The sequence below is a fragment of the Bombina bombina genome, chromosome 1 (assembly GCF_027579735.1).
Source record: "Bombina bombina isolate aBomBom1 chromosome 1, aBomBom1.pri, whole genome shotgun sequence".
In the NCBI taxonomy this organism is placed as follows: domain Eukaryota; kingdom Metazoa; phylum Chordata; class Amphibia; order Anura; family Bombinatoridae; genus Bombina; species Bombina bombina.
In genome coordinates this window covers 561,147,235-561,166,486 of record NC_069499.1, presented here as the reverse complement: position 1 = coordinate 561,166,486, position 19,252 = coordinate 561,147,235, and the positions used below count along the sequence as shown (strand labels likewise).

General features: G+C 37.4%; 1 protein-coding gene and 1 non-coding gene across 2 annotated transcripts in view; both read right to left on the bottom strand.

Moving 5' to 3' along the window:
* Window positions 1-19,252, bottom strand: part of ARMC8 (armadillo repeat containing 8) — a gene marked incomplete in the record, with an annotated part of 400,143 nt that overhangs the window by 107,088 nt on the left and 273,803 nt on the right.
* Window positions 328-442, bottom strand: LOC128646338 (U5 spliceosomal RNA). The gene has a single exon (XR_008400282.1). It is a non-coding gene; the product is annotated as a U5 spliceosomal RNA (small nuclear RNA).

The following is a 19,252-nucleotide window of genomic DNA, read 5'->3' as shown; positions in this document are numbered from 1 at the left end:
AGGAAGAGTTACCGTCATCAAAGCCTCAAAAAATACATTCAATAAGAATACTATAGAGGAGATACAAGTCACCCCAACCTGGTACCCCAGATGTCCAAGGAGTCATCTAGACCTCCAATCCCATTGGGAATGGAAAACCCTAGCTCTGAGGCCAAAGGACCTCTGGAACTCCCAGAGTAATTTTTAGCAGGATCCCTTCTGAAACCCGGCCCACAATCAGGAACAGGACAATGAGGTCTGAGTACAATCCCTCTGATGCCCCACCCAAAGTAAGAAAAGAGAACCAGCCTGATGTCTAGGAATGAAAGGCCTCCTCTACCAAGTTTTAGCCCTGCAAGAGGCAGAGCCTCAAAAAATTTGAGAAAACTCATGGATGATCCTCTCCACAGAAAACTTTAGTAAAGGTGAAAGCTTTATTCGATCTGAAGAGAAACCAGAGTATAACAAACTTCCCATCCAAGTGAGCAACTCGCCACCCAACCAGGACAGCCGGTTATACCGGCACCACATGGATGATATAGACCCTATGGAATGGAAAATAGTGCCCGACCAGGACCAGCCTGCTACATAGGGCACTCAGAACTGACCCAGGCCACAGAAAAATTGAAACCCCAATAGGAATCGACAAAAGGAACTATAGACATAACAATGTACTAACACCTTAACATGCATCTTCCGCAGAAGTGCCCAAGCGACCACAAAACCGCTAGTATCAAATTCCAGAGAAGAGATGTTTCCCAATGGAAAAATTATAACAGACAAAAGCTTCTCAAAAATAAATAAAATACATACTAACCGGATCAAAGAAAAAGAGGGCAGCACCCGCAGGTGAACGCCCAAGAAGAATGGGCACACTAACAGGACCAGCCAATCACAGACCCCATTCTCCCGAAGCTCAGAACTGGAATAAGATACCAAAAAAGAAAGTAAATTGGAGACGACAAGGAGATTAACTTCATCCCCCCCACGTCTAACCCAGCTTGCATTCTTGAACAGAATACAGAGGATCCCTCAAGCCATTAGGATTGGGATCCTCCAGCACAGCCAAAACATGCCGCAGAAGGACCAGTCTATAACGAAAACAAAGACTTACCTCCGCCGGGGCAACAGACGACCCCGACCCCGAGGGTTGAGCCCCTGAAGCTTCAGAGGAAACCGCTTCCCCAGATGGCTGATCTGACCCAGACAATCCCACGCCTGACGAGCCCTGGTTAACAGAACACGGACAGTATCTCATCAACACCTCCCTCCCAGGAAGTTGTAAATGTGCCAACGCCACAGATATGGCCATGCGGAACCGTGCCGTAACCTCTGGAGGAAACAAACCGCCTTCCGGAGAAGGGGTAACAACATTGGAAACACCTGCATGTGTAGCTAAGGAAGGTTCTAGGGCAAGCACCTCACGGGATGTGGGATCCCCAGGGGCAGATAGCTCGGCGGACTCTATGTTCCCTGTTGCGAGAAGAGAGCAGTCTAAAGCGGCATTCAGAACTTAACTGATGGGCCTGGATTACCCGGGCCATCTCATACTCTTTGCAAGAAGTAGAATCTGAATCAGAGACATCCGTCTACAGAAAATCAGAATCCTCCATAACTTGGATAGAAATTATGGATAGAAGAAAAAATTAAAAACAGCACCTTACACCCACAATGGTTGGGGCACTCACCACCTCCTGAGACCCAGACAACTAGCAAAAGATTCTCTCCGTCGCCACGCAGTCAGGAATACAGAAATGGAGTGCAGAACGGGACCATGCCTAGTCACAAGGTACACTGTGCAGCCCAGAGAAAAGTGTGCCAAGGCCACAAGAGCCATGCAGCCTGACAAAAAAGGCTGTTATGTTCCAATATAGCAACAAGCCCAAGCGTCACTACACATTAGCAGACAGAATCACATAAAAAACATGATTAAAGTCCCCCCCCCTGTTCAATAACTCCCCTCAGGAGATATTAACCCTTGATTCCATAAAGATAAAGGAGTCCCACTGATCTTACCGGAATCTACGCTGTGAAACAGGAGCACGGCCCTTCAAGTGTGACAGATAGTAGCCTCGCTCTGACATGGACTTGAGTGAAGAAAGCAGGCACCGAAACTCGTCAACGCTGATTGCTAAGGAGCTGTTAACATGAGTCGGGATGGTTTCCCAGAAAGACTCTCCCTGCATCTCTGGACTCTAACATTCAGTCATGCTCTCACTGAGAGGCTGACAGGATTACTTAAACCTCCAGTCCCATTTCAAAGAGTACTACCCTCCATAAGAGACTATCTTTAATCTTCTGACACTTCTCTGCCAACCTCCTGTGACGAAAGGCAAAGAATGACAAGGGGATGAGGGAAGTAGGGGAGGTATTTAAGCCTTTGGCTGGGGTGTCTTTGCCTCCTCCTGGTGGCCAGGTTCGGAATTCCCAAAAGTAATGAATGCAGCTGTGGACTCTCCCGTTTAAGAAGAAAATGAAGTTATCAGGTAAGCATAAATTGTGTTTGTTTATACATTTACAAAGTGAAAACATGCAGTATTTTGCTATTAAAAATATACATGGTAAAAATACAGCATCTACAAAGAGATTCACTATCAAGGATTTCCTTGCTAGACTGAAACCTATAAAAGTCCTGTAAGACTGTGTTAGGAATTTAAACATGGAGAGTAAAAACAAAATTTATGTAAGAACTTACCTGATAAATTCATTTATTTCTTGGTGGCCACAAGCTGTTACCGTATGGGATATACATTCCTACCAGGCGGAGGCAAAGTTTCCCAAACCTCAAAAGCCTATAAATACTCTGCCCACCTAACATATACCTCAGCTTAACATATAGCCAAGTGGTTTGGTGTTAAGGAGTAAAAGCATAAAAAAGAGGAGCAGGAAAAAAGATGTGCTTTATATATATATATAAAAAATAAAATAAATAATGACCCAAAAAATTGGGAGGGCGTTGTGGACTCTCGTCACCATAAAAGGTAAGTTCTTACATAAATTTTGTTTTCTTTCATATAGATGGAGAGAGCTTTTACATATGGGATACAATACCGAAGATGTGGAAGTCCACGAGTAACAAGAAAGGGAGGGATAAAAACAGCTTTTATTTATTTCTAATATTGTGTACACTAAATAAAAGTATAGGACATAAATAGTGATGCACCAAAATGCAAATTCTGGACCAAAACCAAAACCGATGCACTTTGCCAAAAACTGAAACTGAACATTACTTTTAAAAAAAAAAAAAAATTCTGTATAATTGTATTACTATTAGAGTTTTTAATTAATTTCATAAATTTAAAAGAATATAAATTGAAAGACTACAAGCCAATAAAATAACCACACTTTTATTGAAAGTAACACATCTGACAGAATCAGATTTAACAGTTTTTACCAATTATCTATTATAGTCCTAGAAAACTTATTATATGCACAACAGTAAGTTATCTAAAAAACAAAGAAGAAAGAGCGCCCAAACGCATCTAAGTGCAGACAGTCTGTATAAAATTTATTAACAAATAAAACACACAATAAGACATACACTCACAATTTAAAAGTAAGTAATACGCAATGCATACAATCACCCAGTGGGTCTCTCCTTGCGTCTGGCTCCGGTAGCGTTGCGCATGACGTCACGGCTATGCAAGGCTGTGTTGGCTTCTAGCCAATCAGATGATGACTTCCGTGATCTCCTTCTCCGCTATTGGCCAGTAGTCGCTGGTAGAGGAAATACTGTCCCAATGTAGCGAATAGTCTCTCTCACACCAAATTTGTGTATCATAGGACCATAGATAGGTATGTAGGTATATGGTAAAATGTTTATCCTCAGCCCGCTATGTGTATGCACAATGTAAACAAACACATCAGATTGCGGCCTCACTGGATAAAAGTAACACAACAATTGTTTAGGGCAGTGTATAAACCCCCTATCTCCACTCGACGTACGTTTCGTTCCGTGCTGGAACTTTTTCAAGTGTTGTAAATCACTGACTTCCTGCCTTTTAAGGGGACTGTCAGTTAACTGTTAACTGTTTCAATGCCTGTCCCAAGCTTTGCTCAGAATGTATCAAGTTTGCAAAAGTGCAGCAATATATTATTATTTATAAAGCATAATAGAGGAAAGTGGGTTTACTATTCAATATTCAAGTGCCTGTCAGTAAACATTGCTAAACTTAAAATATATGTTAAAAAAGTAGCATTATACCATTACTTATATTGCATTATATACATACATTTAAATACATGAATTTGTGAAAATATAAAAACAAGAAATATTTATATATGCTTACCTATGTACTTCATAAAAAACACTAATATTGTTGTAAAATACATGGATCATCTAAAAACAAAACATATAAAAGAGCCTTTCCATTTAAAAGCTTAAATACATTATATAATTAAAAAGCATAAATGTGTACTAAAAACTTGTCCAAATATTAAGACCTAATAGTACCCTAGGTTAAAAAGGCTTGTATGTCTAAATCAATGTTTAACCCTTGTGGGTAAAGACAATCCAACTTTTTTATCCAAAAGGTTTCTCGTTGGCGTAATTTAAGCAGCCTATTGGTGTCCCATATGTTGGGAGGGACCCATTCTATAATTTTAATTTCTATATCTTTGGGATCACAATTGTGTACTTGTTTAAAATGTTGAGAAACACTATGGGTTTCAAGCCCTTTGTCAATGTTATTTAAATGTTCCCTGAATCGATATTTGATTTTTCTCTTCGTTCTACCTACATAGATATAATTACATTTACACTTAAGTTGGTAAACCACATGGGTGCTCATACAGGTACACCTATCCTTGTTGACAAACTTTTTGGAATTGTCAAAATTTTCGATCACATTGTGGTTCTTTGGTATGTGGGGACATATTACACAATCTTTCTTTTTACATTTAAATGTGCCTGTACTTATTCCCCAATCCAGCATCTTCACTGGTGGTTTACGTCTGAGTTTACTAGGGGCTAGAATATTTTTTAAATCCCTATTTTTCCTAAATACCATTTCTGGCTTTTCACCCAGTGTGTTCTTTAGGATAGGGTCTAGTTGTAATACCTTCCAGTGTTTATTTAATATATCCTTAATCTTATAATGTTGGTTATTGTATTTAGTTATAAATAAAGGATTTTTATTTTCCACTACGTGATGTTTAGTAGTTTTCTTATTGTTTATTTTATCTAGTAAGTGTTTTCTATCCATCCTGTCTACTTTGTTTTTTGTTATACAAAGGAGTTCGCTATTGTACCCTTTATCTAAAAAATTTTTTGTTAGGATCTCAGCTTCAAAATTATAATCATTTGTGTTAGTGCAGTTGCGCTTAATGCGCTGATACTGTCCAAGAGGTATATTGTTTTTCCACCGCTTAAGGTGGCCACTTTTAGCATTTAACAATCCATTTCTATCAGTTTCTTTTCTAAAATTCTTTACTGCTATTGTGTTATTCTCAACAAAAAGTGTTAGATCCAAGAAGCTGATATCCGTCTTTGATTGTACATACGTAAATTCTAGATTATAGTCATTCTGATTCATGTGTTCTATAAATCTCTCTATTTCAGGGGGTGCCCCTTCCCAAATGATTATAATATCGTCTATGTATCTATAATACATGTAAATGTTGGACAGATATGGGTTATTGTTCCATATTTTTAATTCCTCAAAATTGGACATATAAAGGTTTGCGTACGATGGGGCAAAGGTCGTCCCCATTGCAGTCCCCTGTGTCTGTTTATAAAATTTATCTTCAAATAAAAAATAATTATGGGAGAGTATAAATTGAATGGACTCAGAAATGAACTTTGATTGAACCTCAGATATGTTCCCTTTTCTACATTCATCTTTAATTACTGTTACACCCTTACTGTGTGGTATACTGGTGTACAATGCTGATACATCACATGTCACCCAACTAAAGTTTGGTCTCCATTCTTTTCCTTCAAATTTACTAATTACATCCACAGTGTCTCTAATATAAGACGGTATTACTTTAACTAAGGGTTGCAAAAAATAGTCAATGTATTTAGACATGTTATCGCACAGAGACCCAATGCCCGATACTATGGGTCTACCTGGGGGTTCCCTAGCATTTTTATGCATCTTTGGTAGATGATAGAAGCATGCCACCTTAGGGCTTGCTTTGTATAGATATGCAAATTCATTTTGATTTAATATTCCATCTTGTTTAGCTTTACATAGGAAATCAAATAATTCTTTCTTATAATTTTGGGTAGGATTGAACCTTAAGAGTTGATATGTATCTTTATTGCTCAACAATTTGTATGCCTCCTTCAAGTAGTCGCATCTGTTTTGAACGACCAATCCCCCCCCCCTTGTCCGCATTCCTATAGACTACATCATAATCCTCAGTTAGAGTTTTAAGGGAGGTTCTTTCTTCTTTGGTTAGATTATCATTTTTGAATTTTCTCCCATATGATAATTTATTAATATCCTCACAGACTAGTTTATTAAAAAATGTTATAAACTCACTCTGCATATTTTGTGGATAGAAGATAGACTTCCTTTTTAAGGGGCAGTGGATAGTTGATGAATGGTTCTCTTCATGTAGTGAACAGTTTAATAACTCCTCCTCTAAAACATTATTATGATTGGTTTGGGTGAAGTTTTCATTGTCCAATGATTCTAAGTTCCTCAAGGTTAGCAAATCTTCTTCACTAAATTCTATATTTTCAGTCAAATTTATTTTATCGTAATATCTCTTTAGAGTCAGTTTTCTAATGTATCTCTGTACATCTATAAATAACTCAAATTGATTTGGCTGTGAAATAGGGGCAAAATTTAATCCTTTAGATAATAGTTTCATTTGATTCTCTGTGAATGTTTTATCTGATAAATTAAAGATTAGTTGGTGGCCTATTTCTAATTCCAACCGTTTCTGTTCCTTTTTTCGTTGTTTATTTCCCCCCTCTGCAGCCTCTATATCTTCTAATTGACCCTATCCTAAAGAACACACTGGGTGAAAAGCCAGAAATGGTATTTAGGAAAAATAGGGATTTAAAAAATATTCTAGCCCCTAGTAAACTCAGACGTAAACCACCAGTGAAGATGCTGGATTGGGGAATAAGTACAGGCACATTTAAATGTAAAAAGAAAGATTGTGTAATGTGTCCCCACATACCAAAGAACCACAATGTGATCGAAAATTTTGACAATTCCAAAAAGTTTGTCAACAAGGATAGGTGTACCTGTATGAGCACCCATGTGGTTTACCAACTTAAGTGTAAATGTAATTATATCTATGTAGGTAGAACGAAGAGAAAAATCAAATATCGATTCAGGGAACATTTAAATAACATTGACAAAGGGCTTGAAACCCATAGTGTTTCTCAACATTTTAAACAAGTACACAATTGTGATCCCAAAGATATAGAAATTAAAATTATAGAATGGGTCCCTCCCAACATATGGGACACCAATAGGCTGCTTAAATTACGCCAACGAGAAACCTTTTGGATAAAAAAGTTGGATTGTCTTTACCCACAAGGGTTAAACATTGATTTAGACATACAAGCCTTTTTAACCTAGGGTACTATTAGGTCTTAATATTTGGACAAGTTTTTAGTACACATTTATGCTTTTTAATTATATAATGTATTTAAGCTTTTAAATGGAAAGGCTCTTTTATATGTTTTGTTTTTAGATGATCCATGTATTTTACAACAATATTAGTGTTTTTTATGAAGTACATAGGTAAGCATATATAAATATTTCTTGTTTTTATATTTTCACAAATTCATGTATTTAAATGTATGTATATAATGCAATATAAGTAATGGTATAATGCTACTTTTTTAACATATATTTTAAGTTTAGCAATGTTTACTGACAGGCACTTGAATATTGAATAGTAAACCCACTTTCCTCTATTATGCTTTATAAATAATAATATATTGCTGCACTTTTGCAAACTTGATACATTCTGAGCAAAGCTTGGGATAGGCATTGAAACAGTTAACAGTTAACTGACAGTCCCCTTAAAAGGCAGGAAGTCAGTGATTTTCAACACTCTTGAAAAAGTTCCAGCACGGAACGAAACGTACGTCGAGTGGAGATAGGGGGTTTATACACTGCCCTAAACAATTGTTGTGTTACTTTTATCCAGTGAGGCCGCAATCTGATGTGTTTGTTTACATTGTGCATACACATAGCGGGCTGAGGATAAACATTTTACCATATACCTACATACCTATCTATGGTCCTATGATACACAAATTTGGTGTGAGAGAGACTATTCGCTACATTGGGACAGTATTTCCTCTACCAGCGACTACTGGCCAATAGCGGAGAAGGAGATCACGGAAGTCATCATCTGATTGGCTAGAAGCCAACACAGCCTTGCATAGCCGTGACGTCACGCGCAACGCTACCGGAGCCAGACGCAAGGAGAGACCCACTGGGTGATTGTATACATTGCGTATTACTTACTTTTAAATTGTGAGTGTATGTCTTATTGTGTGTTTTATTTGTTAATAAATTTTATACAGACTGTCTGCACTTAGATGCGTTTGGGCGCTCTTTCTTCTTTGTTTTTTAGATTTCTTTATCCAGTTCGTTTGGGACTTTATTAAGGAGCTGCCTATGACTTTTAGATATCTGCTATTTAAATACCTGCAAGTTTGACATGGACTTTTAATGGACATTAGCACTGTAAGCATAACATTATAAATCTTATGTATTTACACTTTTTATCATAAGTTTTTATATGTCTATTGTGTATTACATGCAATGTAAAGGGAAACCTTTTTAAATTTTTAAATATTGGAGGATATAATAGTAAGCAGCGCCTAGTATACACCCCTTGTTTTTTCTTTACAACAGTAAGTTAAGTAATGAACTCGTCAAGTAATGAACAGCAGCTGTAGGTTGGCATCAAATTTGAAATATTCTACACAATAATGGCTGGAGTTTTTACTTTATATACATATTAAAGCAAAAAAATGCCTTTATAAAGATAATGCAACATCTCAGATGGTCTTTTAAATTTTCTTGTCAATCAGAATGTATTATTTCTTTCATGTAATTGGCAAGAGTCCATGAGCTAGTGACGTATGGCATATACAATCCTACCAGGAGGGGCAAAGTTTCCCAAACCTCAAAATGCCTATAAATATACCCCTCACCACACCCACAATTCAGTTTTACAAACTTTGCCTCCTATAGAGGTGGTGAAGTAAGTTTGTGCTTGATTTCTATGATTTCTTCTATGATAAGCGCTTCTAAGCATTTTGAAGCCCAATTCCTCTCAGAGTACAGTGTTTGTCAGAGGGATGTGAAGGGAGTTTCGCCTATTGATTTTATGGTTTTCCTCGTGGGAAATCTTTTCAAAGGTTCTCTGTTACCGGTCTTAGGGATTCATCTCCTACCTCCCTTTTCAGATCGATGATATACTCTTATATACCATTACCTCTGCTGATACTTTTTCAGTACTGGTTTGGCTATCTGCTATATGTGGATGGGTGTCTTTCGGTAAGTATGTCTTTCTTATTTAAGCCACTCTCAGCTATGGTTTGGTGCTTTATGTATTAATATAAAGTTTTAAATATATGTATTTTACTTATATTTGCCATGAGTCAGGTCTATGTATATTTTCTTTTGCAGACTGTCAGTTTCAGTTTGGGAAGCATGTTTAGGAAATTATTTGTCTTACCTGGGGTATAGTCCTTTTTTTCAAATTGACTGCTTTTTCTTTACATTTCGCAGACAAAATTAGGCTTATTTATTACGTCATTCTTGGTGCGAGAAATTTTTTGGCGTGAAGGTACATCTTTGATGACGCAAGTTCATAATTTCCGGCGTCTTAGTTGACGCCAGGTTTCGTTGCACGAGGTTGCGTCTGTTATGACGCGAGTTGCATCATTTCCGGATGTTGTTGGCGGCAAAAAAAATTAAACTTCCTTTTGCGTCGTGCGTCATACTTTGCGCCAACAAATTTAGTTTATTTTTCACCCCATTTCCTATATGCCTCTTGCCTTCTATATGTTCAGAGGGCTATGCTGTTTGCATTTTTTTCCCATTCCAGAAACTGTTTTTTCTTTTACATTTTGCAAGATGTCTCAATCTGATCCTGTCTCAGAAGCAACTGTTGGAACCCTGCTGCCTGATCACAGTTCTACCAAAGCTAAGTGTATCTGTTGTAAGTTAGCTGAGATTATATCTCCAGCTGTAGTATGTAACAGTTGTCATGATAAGCTTTTGCACGCAGAAAGTGTTTACATCAGTACTAGTACAGTTTCTGTTGTTCCTTCAACATCTAATGTACATGATATCCCTGTTGACACGAAAAATTATATGGCTGATGTGATACAGAAGGCTTTGTCTGCTATTCTGCCTTCTAATAAACGTAAAAGGTCTTTTAAAACTTCTCATAAATTTGATGAAATTTCTAATAACCGACAACATACTGAAATATCCTCCTTTGATGAGGATCTCTCTGATTCAGAAGATCCTACCTCAGACATTGACACTGACAAATCTACTTATCTTTTCAAGATTGAGTATATTCGTTCCTTGTTGAAAGAAGTGTTGGTTACTTTGGATATGGAGGAGTCTAGTCCTCTTGATATCAAAACTAGTAAACTTTTAAATTCTGTTTATAAACTTCCTGTGGTTACTCCTGAGGTTTTTCAAGTTCCTGATGCTATTTCTGATGTGATTGCTAAGGAATGGATTAAGCCTGGTACTTCTTTCATTCCTTCTTCTAGGTTTAAAAGGTTGTACCCTTTGCTAGCGACTAGATTGGAGTTTTGGGAAAAAGTCCCCAAAGTTGATAGGGCTATTTCTACTCTTGCCAAACGTACTACTATTCCTATGGAAGACAGTACTTCTTTTAAATATCCTTTAGATAGGAAACTTGAATCTTATGTAAGGAAAGTGTATTTATATTCTGGCTATCATCTCAGGCCTGCTATTGCTATGGCTGATGTTGTGGCTGCATCAAACTTTTGATTGGATGGCTTAGCACAACAGGAAACAAATTCTGATTTGTCTAGCATTGCTCGTTTGCTTCAACATGCTAATCATTTTATTTAATGTTAATTCTATGTCTTTACCTATTTTAGCTAAAAGAGCTTTATGGCTCAAATCTTGGAATGCTGACGTGGTATCTAAGTCTAGATTACTATCTCTTTCTTTCCAAGGTAACAATTTATTTTGTTCTCAGTTAGATTCAATTATATCAACTATCACTGGAGGGAAGGGAGTTTTTTTGCCTCAGTATAAAAAGATTTAAGGGTAAATCTAAAGCTTCTAATTTTTTTCGTTCTTTGCGACAGAACAAGGAATAGAAAACTAATCCTTCTCCTAAAGACTCTGGTTCCAATTGGAAACCTTCTTCAAGTTGGAATAAATCCAAGCCTTTTAAGAAACCAAAGCCAGCCCACAAGTCTGCATGAAGGTGCGGCCCTCGATCCAGTTCAGCTGGTGGTGGGCAGATTGAAATTATTCTGAGACATTTGGGAAGATTCTGTTCAAAATCAGTGGATTCACAGTATTGTCTCTCAAGGGTATCGAATAGGATTCAGAGTAAGACCTCCTGAGAGAAGATTCTCTCTCTCTCACATTCCAGCAAATCCAGTGAATGCTCAGGCTTTTCTGAAGTGTGTTTCAGATCTAGAGATTTTAGGGGTAATAATACCAGTTCCGTTTCAGGAACAGGGTCTGGGATTTTATTCAAATCTATTCATTGTCCCAAAGAAAGAAAATTAATTCAGGCCAGTTCTGGATCTGAAGTTTTTGAATTGTTTTGTAAGAGTCCCAACTTTCAAGATGGTGACTATAAGGACTATTTTGCCATTTGTTCAGCAAGATCATTATATGTCCACGATAGACTTACAGGATGCATATCTTTACATTCCGATTCATCCAGACCACTATCAGTTTCTGAGATTCTCTTTTCTAGAAAAGCATTACCAATTTGTCGCTCTTTCATTTGGCCTAGCAACAGTTCCAAGGATCTTTTCAAAGGTTCTCGGTGCCCTTCTATCTGTAATCAGAGGACAGGGTATTGTGGTGTTTCTTTATTTGGACGATATCTTGGTACTAAGCTCAGTCTTTACATTAAGCCGAATCTCACACAAATCAACTAGTGTTGTTTCTTCAAAGACATGGTTGGAGGATCAATTTACCAAAGAGTTTCTCGATTCCTCAGACAAGGGTCACCTTTTTAGGTTTCAAGATAGATTCAGTGTCCATGACTCTGTCCTTAACAGACAAGAGACGAATGAAATTGGTTTCAGCTTGTCGAAACATTTAGTCTCAATCATTCCCTTCAGTGGCTATGTGCATGGAAGTTTTAGGTCTCATGACTGCAGCATCGGACGCGATCCCCTTTGCTCTTTCCACATGAGACCTCTACAGCTTTTTATGCTGAATCAATGGTGCAGGGATAATACTCGGATATCACAATTAATATACTTAAATCCCAACATTCAACTCTCTCTGACTTGGTGGACCATCATTGTTTAATTCAGGGGGCCTCTTTTGTTCGTCCTACATGGACTGTGATCACAACAGATGCAAGTCTTTCAGGTTAGGGAGCTGTCTGGGGATCTCTGACAGCACAAGGGGTTTAGAAACCTCAAGAGGCGAGGTTACCAATCAATATTTTAGAACGCTGTGCTATTTTCAGGGCTCTTCAGGTTTGGCCTCTGTTAAAGAGAGAACCATTCATTTGTTTTCAGATGGACAATATCACAACTGTGGCATATGTCAATCATCAGGGTGGGACTTGCAGTCCCCTAGCTATGAAAGAAGTATGAAGTGTTGGGCAGAATCCAGCTCTTGTCTAATTTCTGTGGTGCATATCCCAGGTGTAGACAATTGGGAAGCGGATTATCTCAGCCGTCAGACCTTACATCCGGGGGAGTGGTTTCTCCATCCAGATGTATTTTGTCAGCTTGTACAGATGTAGGGTCTTCCAGAAATAGATCTGATGGCTTCTCATCTAAACAAAAAAACTTCCCAGGTACCTGTCCAGGTCCAGGGATCCTCAGGCAGAGATGGTGGATGCTTTAGCAGTTCCTTGGTTTTACCAATCTGCTTAAATCTTTCTGCCTCTAGTATTTCTTCCAAAAGTGATCTCCAAGATCATTATGAAATAATTGTATGTGTTTCTGATAGCACCTCACAGGTTTTGGTATGCGGATCTTGTTTGGATGTCCAGTTGCCAGCCTTGGCCACTTCCTCTAAGACCAGACCTTCTGTCTCAAGGGCCGTTTTTACATCAGGATCTCAAATTGTTAAATTTGAAGGTATGGAAATTGAACACTTAGTGCTTAGTCATAGAGGTTTCTCTGACTCAGTGATTAATACTATGCTACAGGCTCATAAGTCTGTTTCAAGAAAGATTTATTATCGAGTTTGGAAGACCTATATTTCATGGTGTTCTTCTCATAAATTCTCCTGGCATTCTTTTAGAATTCTTATAATTTACCAGTTTCTTCAGGATGGTTTGGATAAAGGTTTGGCTGCAAGTACTTTGAAGGGACAAATCTCTGCTCTGTTTTATCTCACAGAAAGATTGCTAAGCTTCCTGATATTCACTGTTTTGTTCAGGCTTTGGATCATATCAAGCCTGTTATTAAATCAATCTCTCCTCCTTGGCGTCTTAATTTGGTTTTGAAGACTTTGCAGGCTACTCCTTTCGAGCCTATGCATTCTTTGGATATTAAATTACTTTCTTGGAAAGTGTTGTTACTTTTGGCTATCTCTTAAGCTAGAAGAGTTTCCGAATTGTCTTGTGAGTCTCCTTTTCTGATTTTCCATCAGGATAAGGCTGATCCCAAGAATGCTTTTGAAAGATATTTGCATTCTTTGGATGTTGTAAGAGCTTAGAAATATGTTGAATCTACAAAAGAGTTCAGGAAGACTTCTAGTCTATTTGTTGTCTTCTCTGGTTCTAGGAAAGGTCAGAAAGATTCTGCCCTTTCTTTGGCATCTTGGTTAAAGCTTTTGATTCATAAAGCTTATTTGGAGGTGGGATCACAGCTCATTCTACTAGATCAGTCTCCACTTGTTGGGCTTTTAAGAATGAAGCTTCAGTTGATCAGATTTGCAAAGCAGCAACTTGGTCTTCTTTGCATATATTTACTAAATTTTACAATTTTGATGTATTTGCTTCTTCTGAAGCAGTCTTTGGTAGAAAAGTTCTTCACGCAGCTGTTTCAGTTGGATTCTTCTGCTAATGTTTTAAGTTTTTTTCTTTCTTTTTATGAGAAAAGCTTATTTTTTGTGGATTTAATTTTTTCAGCAGAAAATGGCTGTTTTTATTTTATCCCTCCCTTTCTAGTGACTCTTCTGTGGACTTCATCATCTTGGGAATTTCTATCCCATACGTCACTAGCTCATGGACTCTTGACAATTACATGAAAGAAAACATAATTTATGTAAGAACTTACCTTATAAATGAATTTCTTTTATATTGGCAAGAGTCAATGAGACCAACCCTTTTCTGGTGGTTATGATTTTTTGTATAAAAGCACAGTTCCTATTTTTGTATGCTTTTTTACTCCTTTTTTCTATCACCCCACTACTTGGCTATTTGTTAAACTGAATTGTGGGTGTGGTAAGGGGTGTATTTATAGGCATTTTGAAGTTTGGGAAACTTTGCCCCTCCTGGTAGGATTGTATATCCCATACGTCACTAGCTCATGTTTTTCTTAAAAGGAGCTTGTCTTAATCTTCTTATTTAAAAAACAATATGCAATTCAATATATATGTAAAATAATAAAATTTTGAGCGATATAGGGAAATTAACGAGCATCACAAAAGCGGCATTATTTCACCTCCCTATAGCGCTGCTATTACAAGTTTTTAAAAAGCAGGCTTGTGCGGGCGATATGGTTGCGTTGAGCTCCATACCTCACCGAAATGCAAGCGCAGAATAAAAAGCTCTGTAACCCAGACCCATTGATGTCTATGGGGAAAGAAAAAGTTATGTTTAAACCTAACACCCTAACATAAAAACCACGTCTATACACCCCTAATCTGCCGCCCCTAACATCGCCACCCCCTACATTACAGTTATTAACCCCTAATCTGCCGCCCCCGACATCACCTATACCTACATAAAGTTATTAACCCCTAATCTGCCGTCCCTAACATCGCTACCACCTACATTACACTTATTAACCCCTAATCTGCAGCCACCACTATACTAAAGTTATTAACCCCTAAACCTCTGGCCTCCCACATCACTAACAATAAATAAATATATTAACCCCTAACCCTAAGCATAACCCTAACTTAAATATAATTAAAATAAATCTAAATTAAACTTACAATTATTACCTAAATAATAATAATTTTAAAACTAAATACAAACTTACCTGTAAAAAAAACATAAGCTAGCTACAAAATAACTAATAGTTACATTGTAGCTATCTTAGGTTTTATTTTTATTTCACAGGTAAGTTTGCATTTATTTTAACTAGGTACACTAGTTAGTAAATAGTTATTAACTATTTACTAACTACCTAGCAAAAATAAATACAAATTTACCTGTAAAATAAAACCTAACTTGTCTTACAATAAAACCTAACATTACAATAAAATAAATTAAATTAATTAATTAAATACAATTATCTAAATTACAAAAAAAATAAACACTAAATTACACAAAATAAAAAACAAAATTATCAAAAATAAAAACGAATTACACCTAATCTAGCCCTATCAAAATAAAAAAGCCCCCCCCAAAATAAAAAAAAAACCCTAGCCTACACTAAACTGCCAATGGCCCTTAAAAGGGCCTTTTGTGGGGCATTGACCTAAAGAAATTAGCTCTTTTACCTGTAAAAAAAAAATACAAACAACCCCCCAACAGTAAAACCCATCACCCACACAACAAAACCTCCCAAATAAAAACATATCTAAATATACCTAAGCTAAACATTGCCCTGAAAAGGACTTCTGTCAGCTTCGAGGAGGACTTCTGCCCGCTTGGATGAAGACTTCTGCCGCCTAGAGGAGGATGGATGTCGGTCTTTGAAAACTAAGTGGATCGTCGGGGGTTAGTGTTAAGTTTTTTTAAGGGTTTATTGGGTGGGTTTTATTTCTTTCATGTAATTAGCAAGAGTCCATGAGCTAGTGACGTATGGGTTATACATTCCTACCAGGAGGGGCAAAGTTTCCCAAACCTTAAAATGCCTATAAATACACCCCTCACCACACCCACAAATCAGTTTTACAAACTTTGCCTCCTATGGAGGTGGTGAAGTAAGTTTGTGCTAGATTCTACGTTGATATGCGCTCCGCAACAGGTTGGAGCCCGGTTTTCCTCTCAGCGTGCAGTGAATGTCAGAGGGATGTGAGGAGAGTATTGCCTATTTGAATGCAATCATCTCCTTCTACGGGGTCTATTTCATAGGTTCTCTGTTATCGGTCGTAGAGATTCATCTCTTACCTCCCTTTTCAGATCGATGATATACTCATATATATACCATTACCTCTGCTGATTTTCGTTTCAGTACTGGTTTGGCTTTCTACAACATGTAGACGAGTGTCCTGGGGTAAGTAAGTCTTATTTTCTGTGACACTCTAAGCTATGGTTGGGCGCTTTTTTTATAAAGTTCTAAATATATGTATTCAAACATTTATTTGCCTTGACTCAGGATGTTCAACATTCCTTATTTTCAGACAGTCAGTTTCATATTTGGGATAATGCATTTGAATCAATCATTTTTTCTTACCTTAAAAAATTTGACTTTTTCCCTGTGGGCTGTTAGGCTCGCGGGGGCTGAAAATGCTTCATTTTATTGCGTCATTCTTGACGTAGACTTTTTTGGCGCAAAAAATCTTTTCTGTTTCCGGCGTCATACGTGTCGCCGGAAGTTGCGTCATTTTTTGACGTTCTTTTGCGCCAAAAATGTCGGCGTTCCGGATGTGGCGTCATTTTTGGCGCCAAAAGCATTTAGGAGCCAAATAATGTGGGCGTCTTATTTGGCGCTAAAAAAATATGGGCGTCGCTTTTGTCTCCACATTATTTAAGTCTCATTTTTCATTGCTTCTGGTTGCTAGAAGCTTGTTCTTTGGCATTTTTTCCCATTCCTGAAACTGTCATTTAAGGAATTTGATCAATTTTGCTTTATATGTTGTTTTTTCTCTTACATATTTCAAGATGTCTCATGTTGCATCTTAGTCAGAAGATACTTCAGGAAAATTGCTGCCTGGTGCTGGAACTACCAAAGCTAAGTGTATCTGCTGTAAACTTTTGGTAGCTGTTCCTCCAGCTGTTGTTTGTATTAAATGTCATGACAAACTTGTTAATGCAGAAAATATTTCCTTTAGTAAAATACCATAACCTGTTGCAGTTCCATCAACATCTAATGTTCAGAGTGTTCCTGATAACATAAGAGATTTTGTTTCTGAATCTATTAAGAAGGCTATGTCTGTTATTCCTTCTTCTAGTAAACATAAAAAGTCTTTTAAAACTTCTCTTTATCCAGATGAATTTTTAAATGAACATCATCATTCTGATTCTAATGATTCTTCTGGTTCAGAGGATTCTGTTTCAGAGGTTGATGCTGATAAATCTTCATATTTATTTAAAATGGAATTTATTCGTTCTTTACTTAAAGAAGTCCTAATTGCATTAGAAATTGAGGATTCTGGTCCTCTTGATACTAAATCTAAACGTTTAGACAAGGTCTTTAAATCTCCTGTAGTTATTCCAGAAGTTTTTCCTGTTCCTGGTGCTATTTCTGAAGTAATTTCCAGGGAATGGAATAAATTGGGTAATTCATTTACTCCTTCTAAACGTTTTAAGCAATTATATCCTGTGCCGTCTGACAGATTAGAGTTTTGGGACAAAATCCCTAAAGTTGATGGGGCTATCTCTACCCTTGCTAAACGTACTACTATTCCTACGGCAGATGGTACTTCCTTTAAGGATCCTTTAGATAGGAAAATTGAATCCTTTCTAAGAAAAGCTTATTTGTGTTCAGGTAATCTTCTTAGACCTGCTATATCTTTGGCGGATGTTGCTGCAGCTTCAACTTTTTGGTTGGAAACTTTAGCGCAACAAGTAACAGATCATGATTCTCATAACATTATTATTCTTCTTCAACATGCTAATAATTTTATCTGTGATGCCATTTTTGATATTATCAGAGTTGATGTCAGGTTTATGTCTCTAGCTATTTTAGCTAGAAGAGCTTTATGGCTTAAAACTTGGAATGCTGATATGTCTTCTAAATCGACTCTACTTTCCCTTTCTTTCCAGGGTAATAAATTATTTGGTTCTCAGTTGGATTCTATTATCTCAACTGTTACTGGTGGGAAAGGAACTTTTTTACCACAGGATAAAAAATCTAAGGGTAAAAACAGGGCTAATAATCGTTTTCGTTCCTTTCGTTTCAACAAAGAACAAAAGCCTGATCCTTCATCCTCAGGAGCAGTTTCAGTTTGGAAACCATCTCCAGTCTGGAATAAATCCAAGCCTTCTAGAAAAACAAAGCCAGCTTCTAAGTCCACATGAAGGTGCGGCCCTCATTCCAGCTCAGCTGGTAGGGGGCAGATTACGTTTTTTCAAAGAAATTTGGATCAATTCTGTTCACAATCTTTGGATTCAGAACATTATTTCAGAAGTGTACAGAATTGGTTTCAAGATGAGACCTCCTGCAAAGAGATTTTTTCTTTCCCGTGTCCCAGTAAACCCAGCAAAAGCTCAAGCATTTCTGAAATGTGTTTCAGATCTAGAGTTGGCTGGAGTAATTATGCCAGTTCCAGTTCTGGAACAGGGGCTGGGGTTTTATTCGAATCTCTTCATTGTACCAAAGAAGGAGAATTCCTTCAGACCAGTTCTGGATTTCAAAATATTGAATCGTTATGTAAGGATACCAACATTCAAAATGGTAACTGTAAGGACTATCCTGCCTTTTGTTCAGCAAGGGCATTATATGTCTACAATAGATTTACAGGATGCATATCTGCATATTCCGATTCATCCAGCTCACTATCAGTTTCTGAGATTCTCTTTCCTAGACAAGCATTAACAGTTTGTGGCTCTGCCGTTTGGCCTAGCAACAGCTCCAAGAATTTTTACAAAGGTTCTCGGTGCCCTTCTATTTGTAATCAGAGAACAGGGTATTGTGGTATTTCCTTATTTGGACGATATCTTGGTACTTGCTCAGTCTTCACATTTAGCAGAATTTCATACGAATCGACTTTTGTTGTTTCTTCAAAATCATGATTGGAGGATCAATTCACTAAAAAGTTCATTGATTCCTCAGACAAGGGTAACCTTTTTGGGTTTCCAG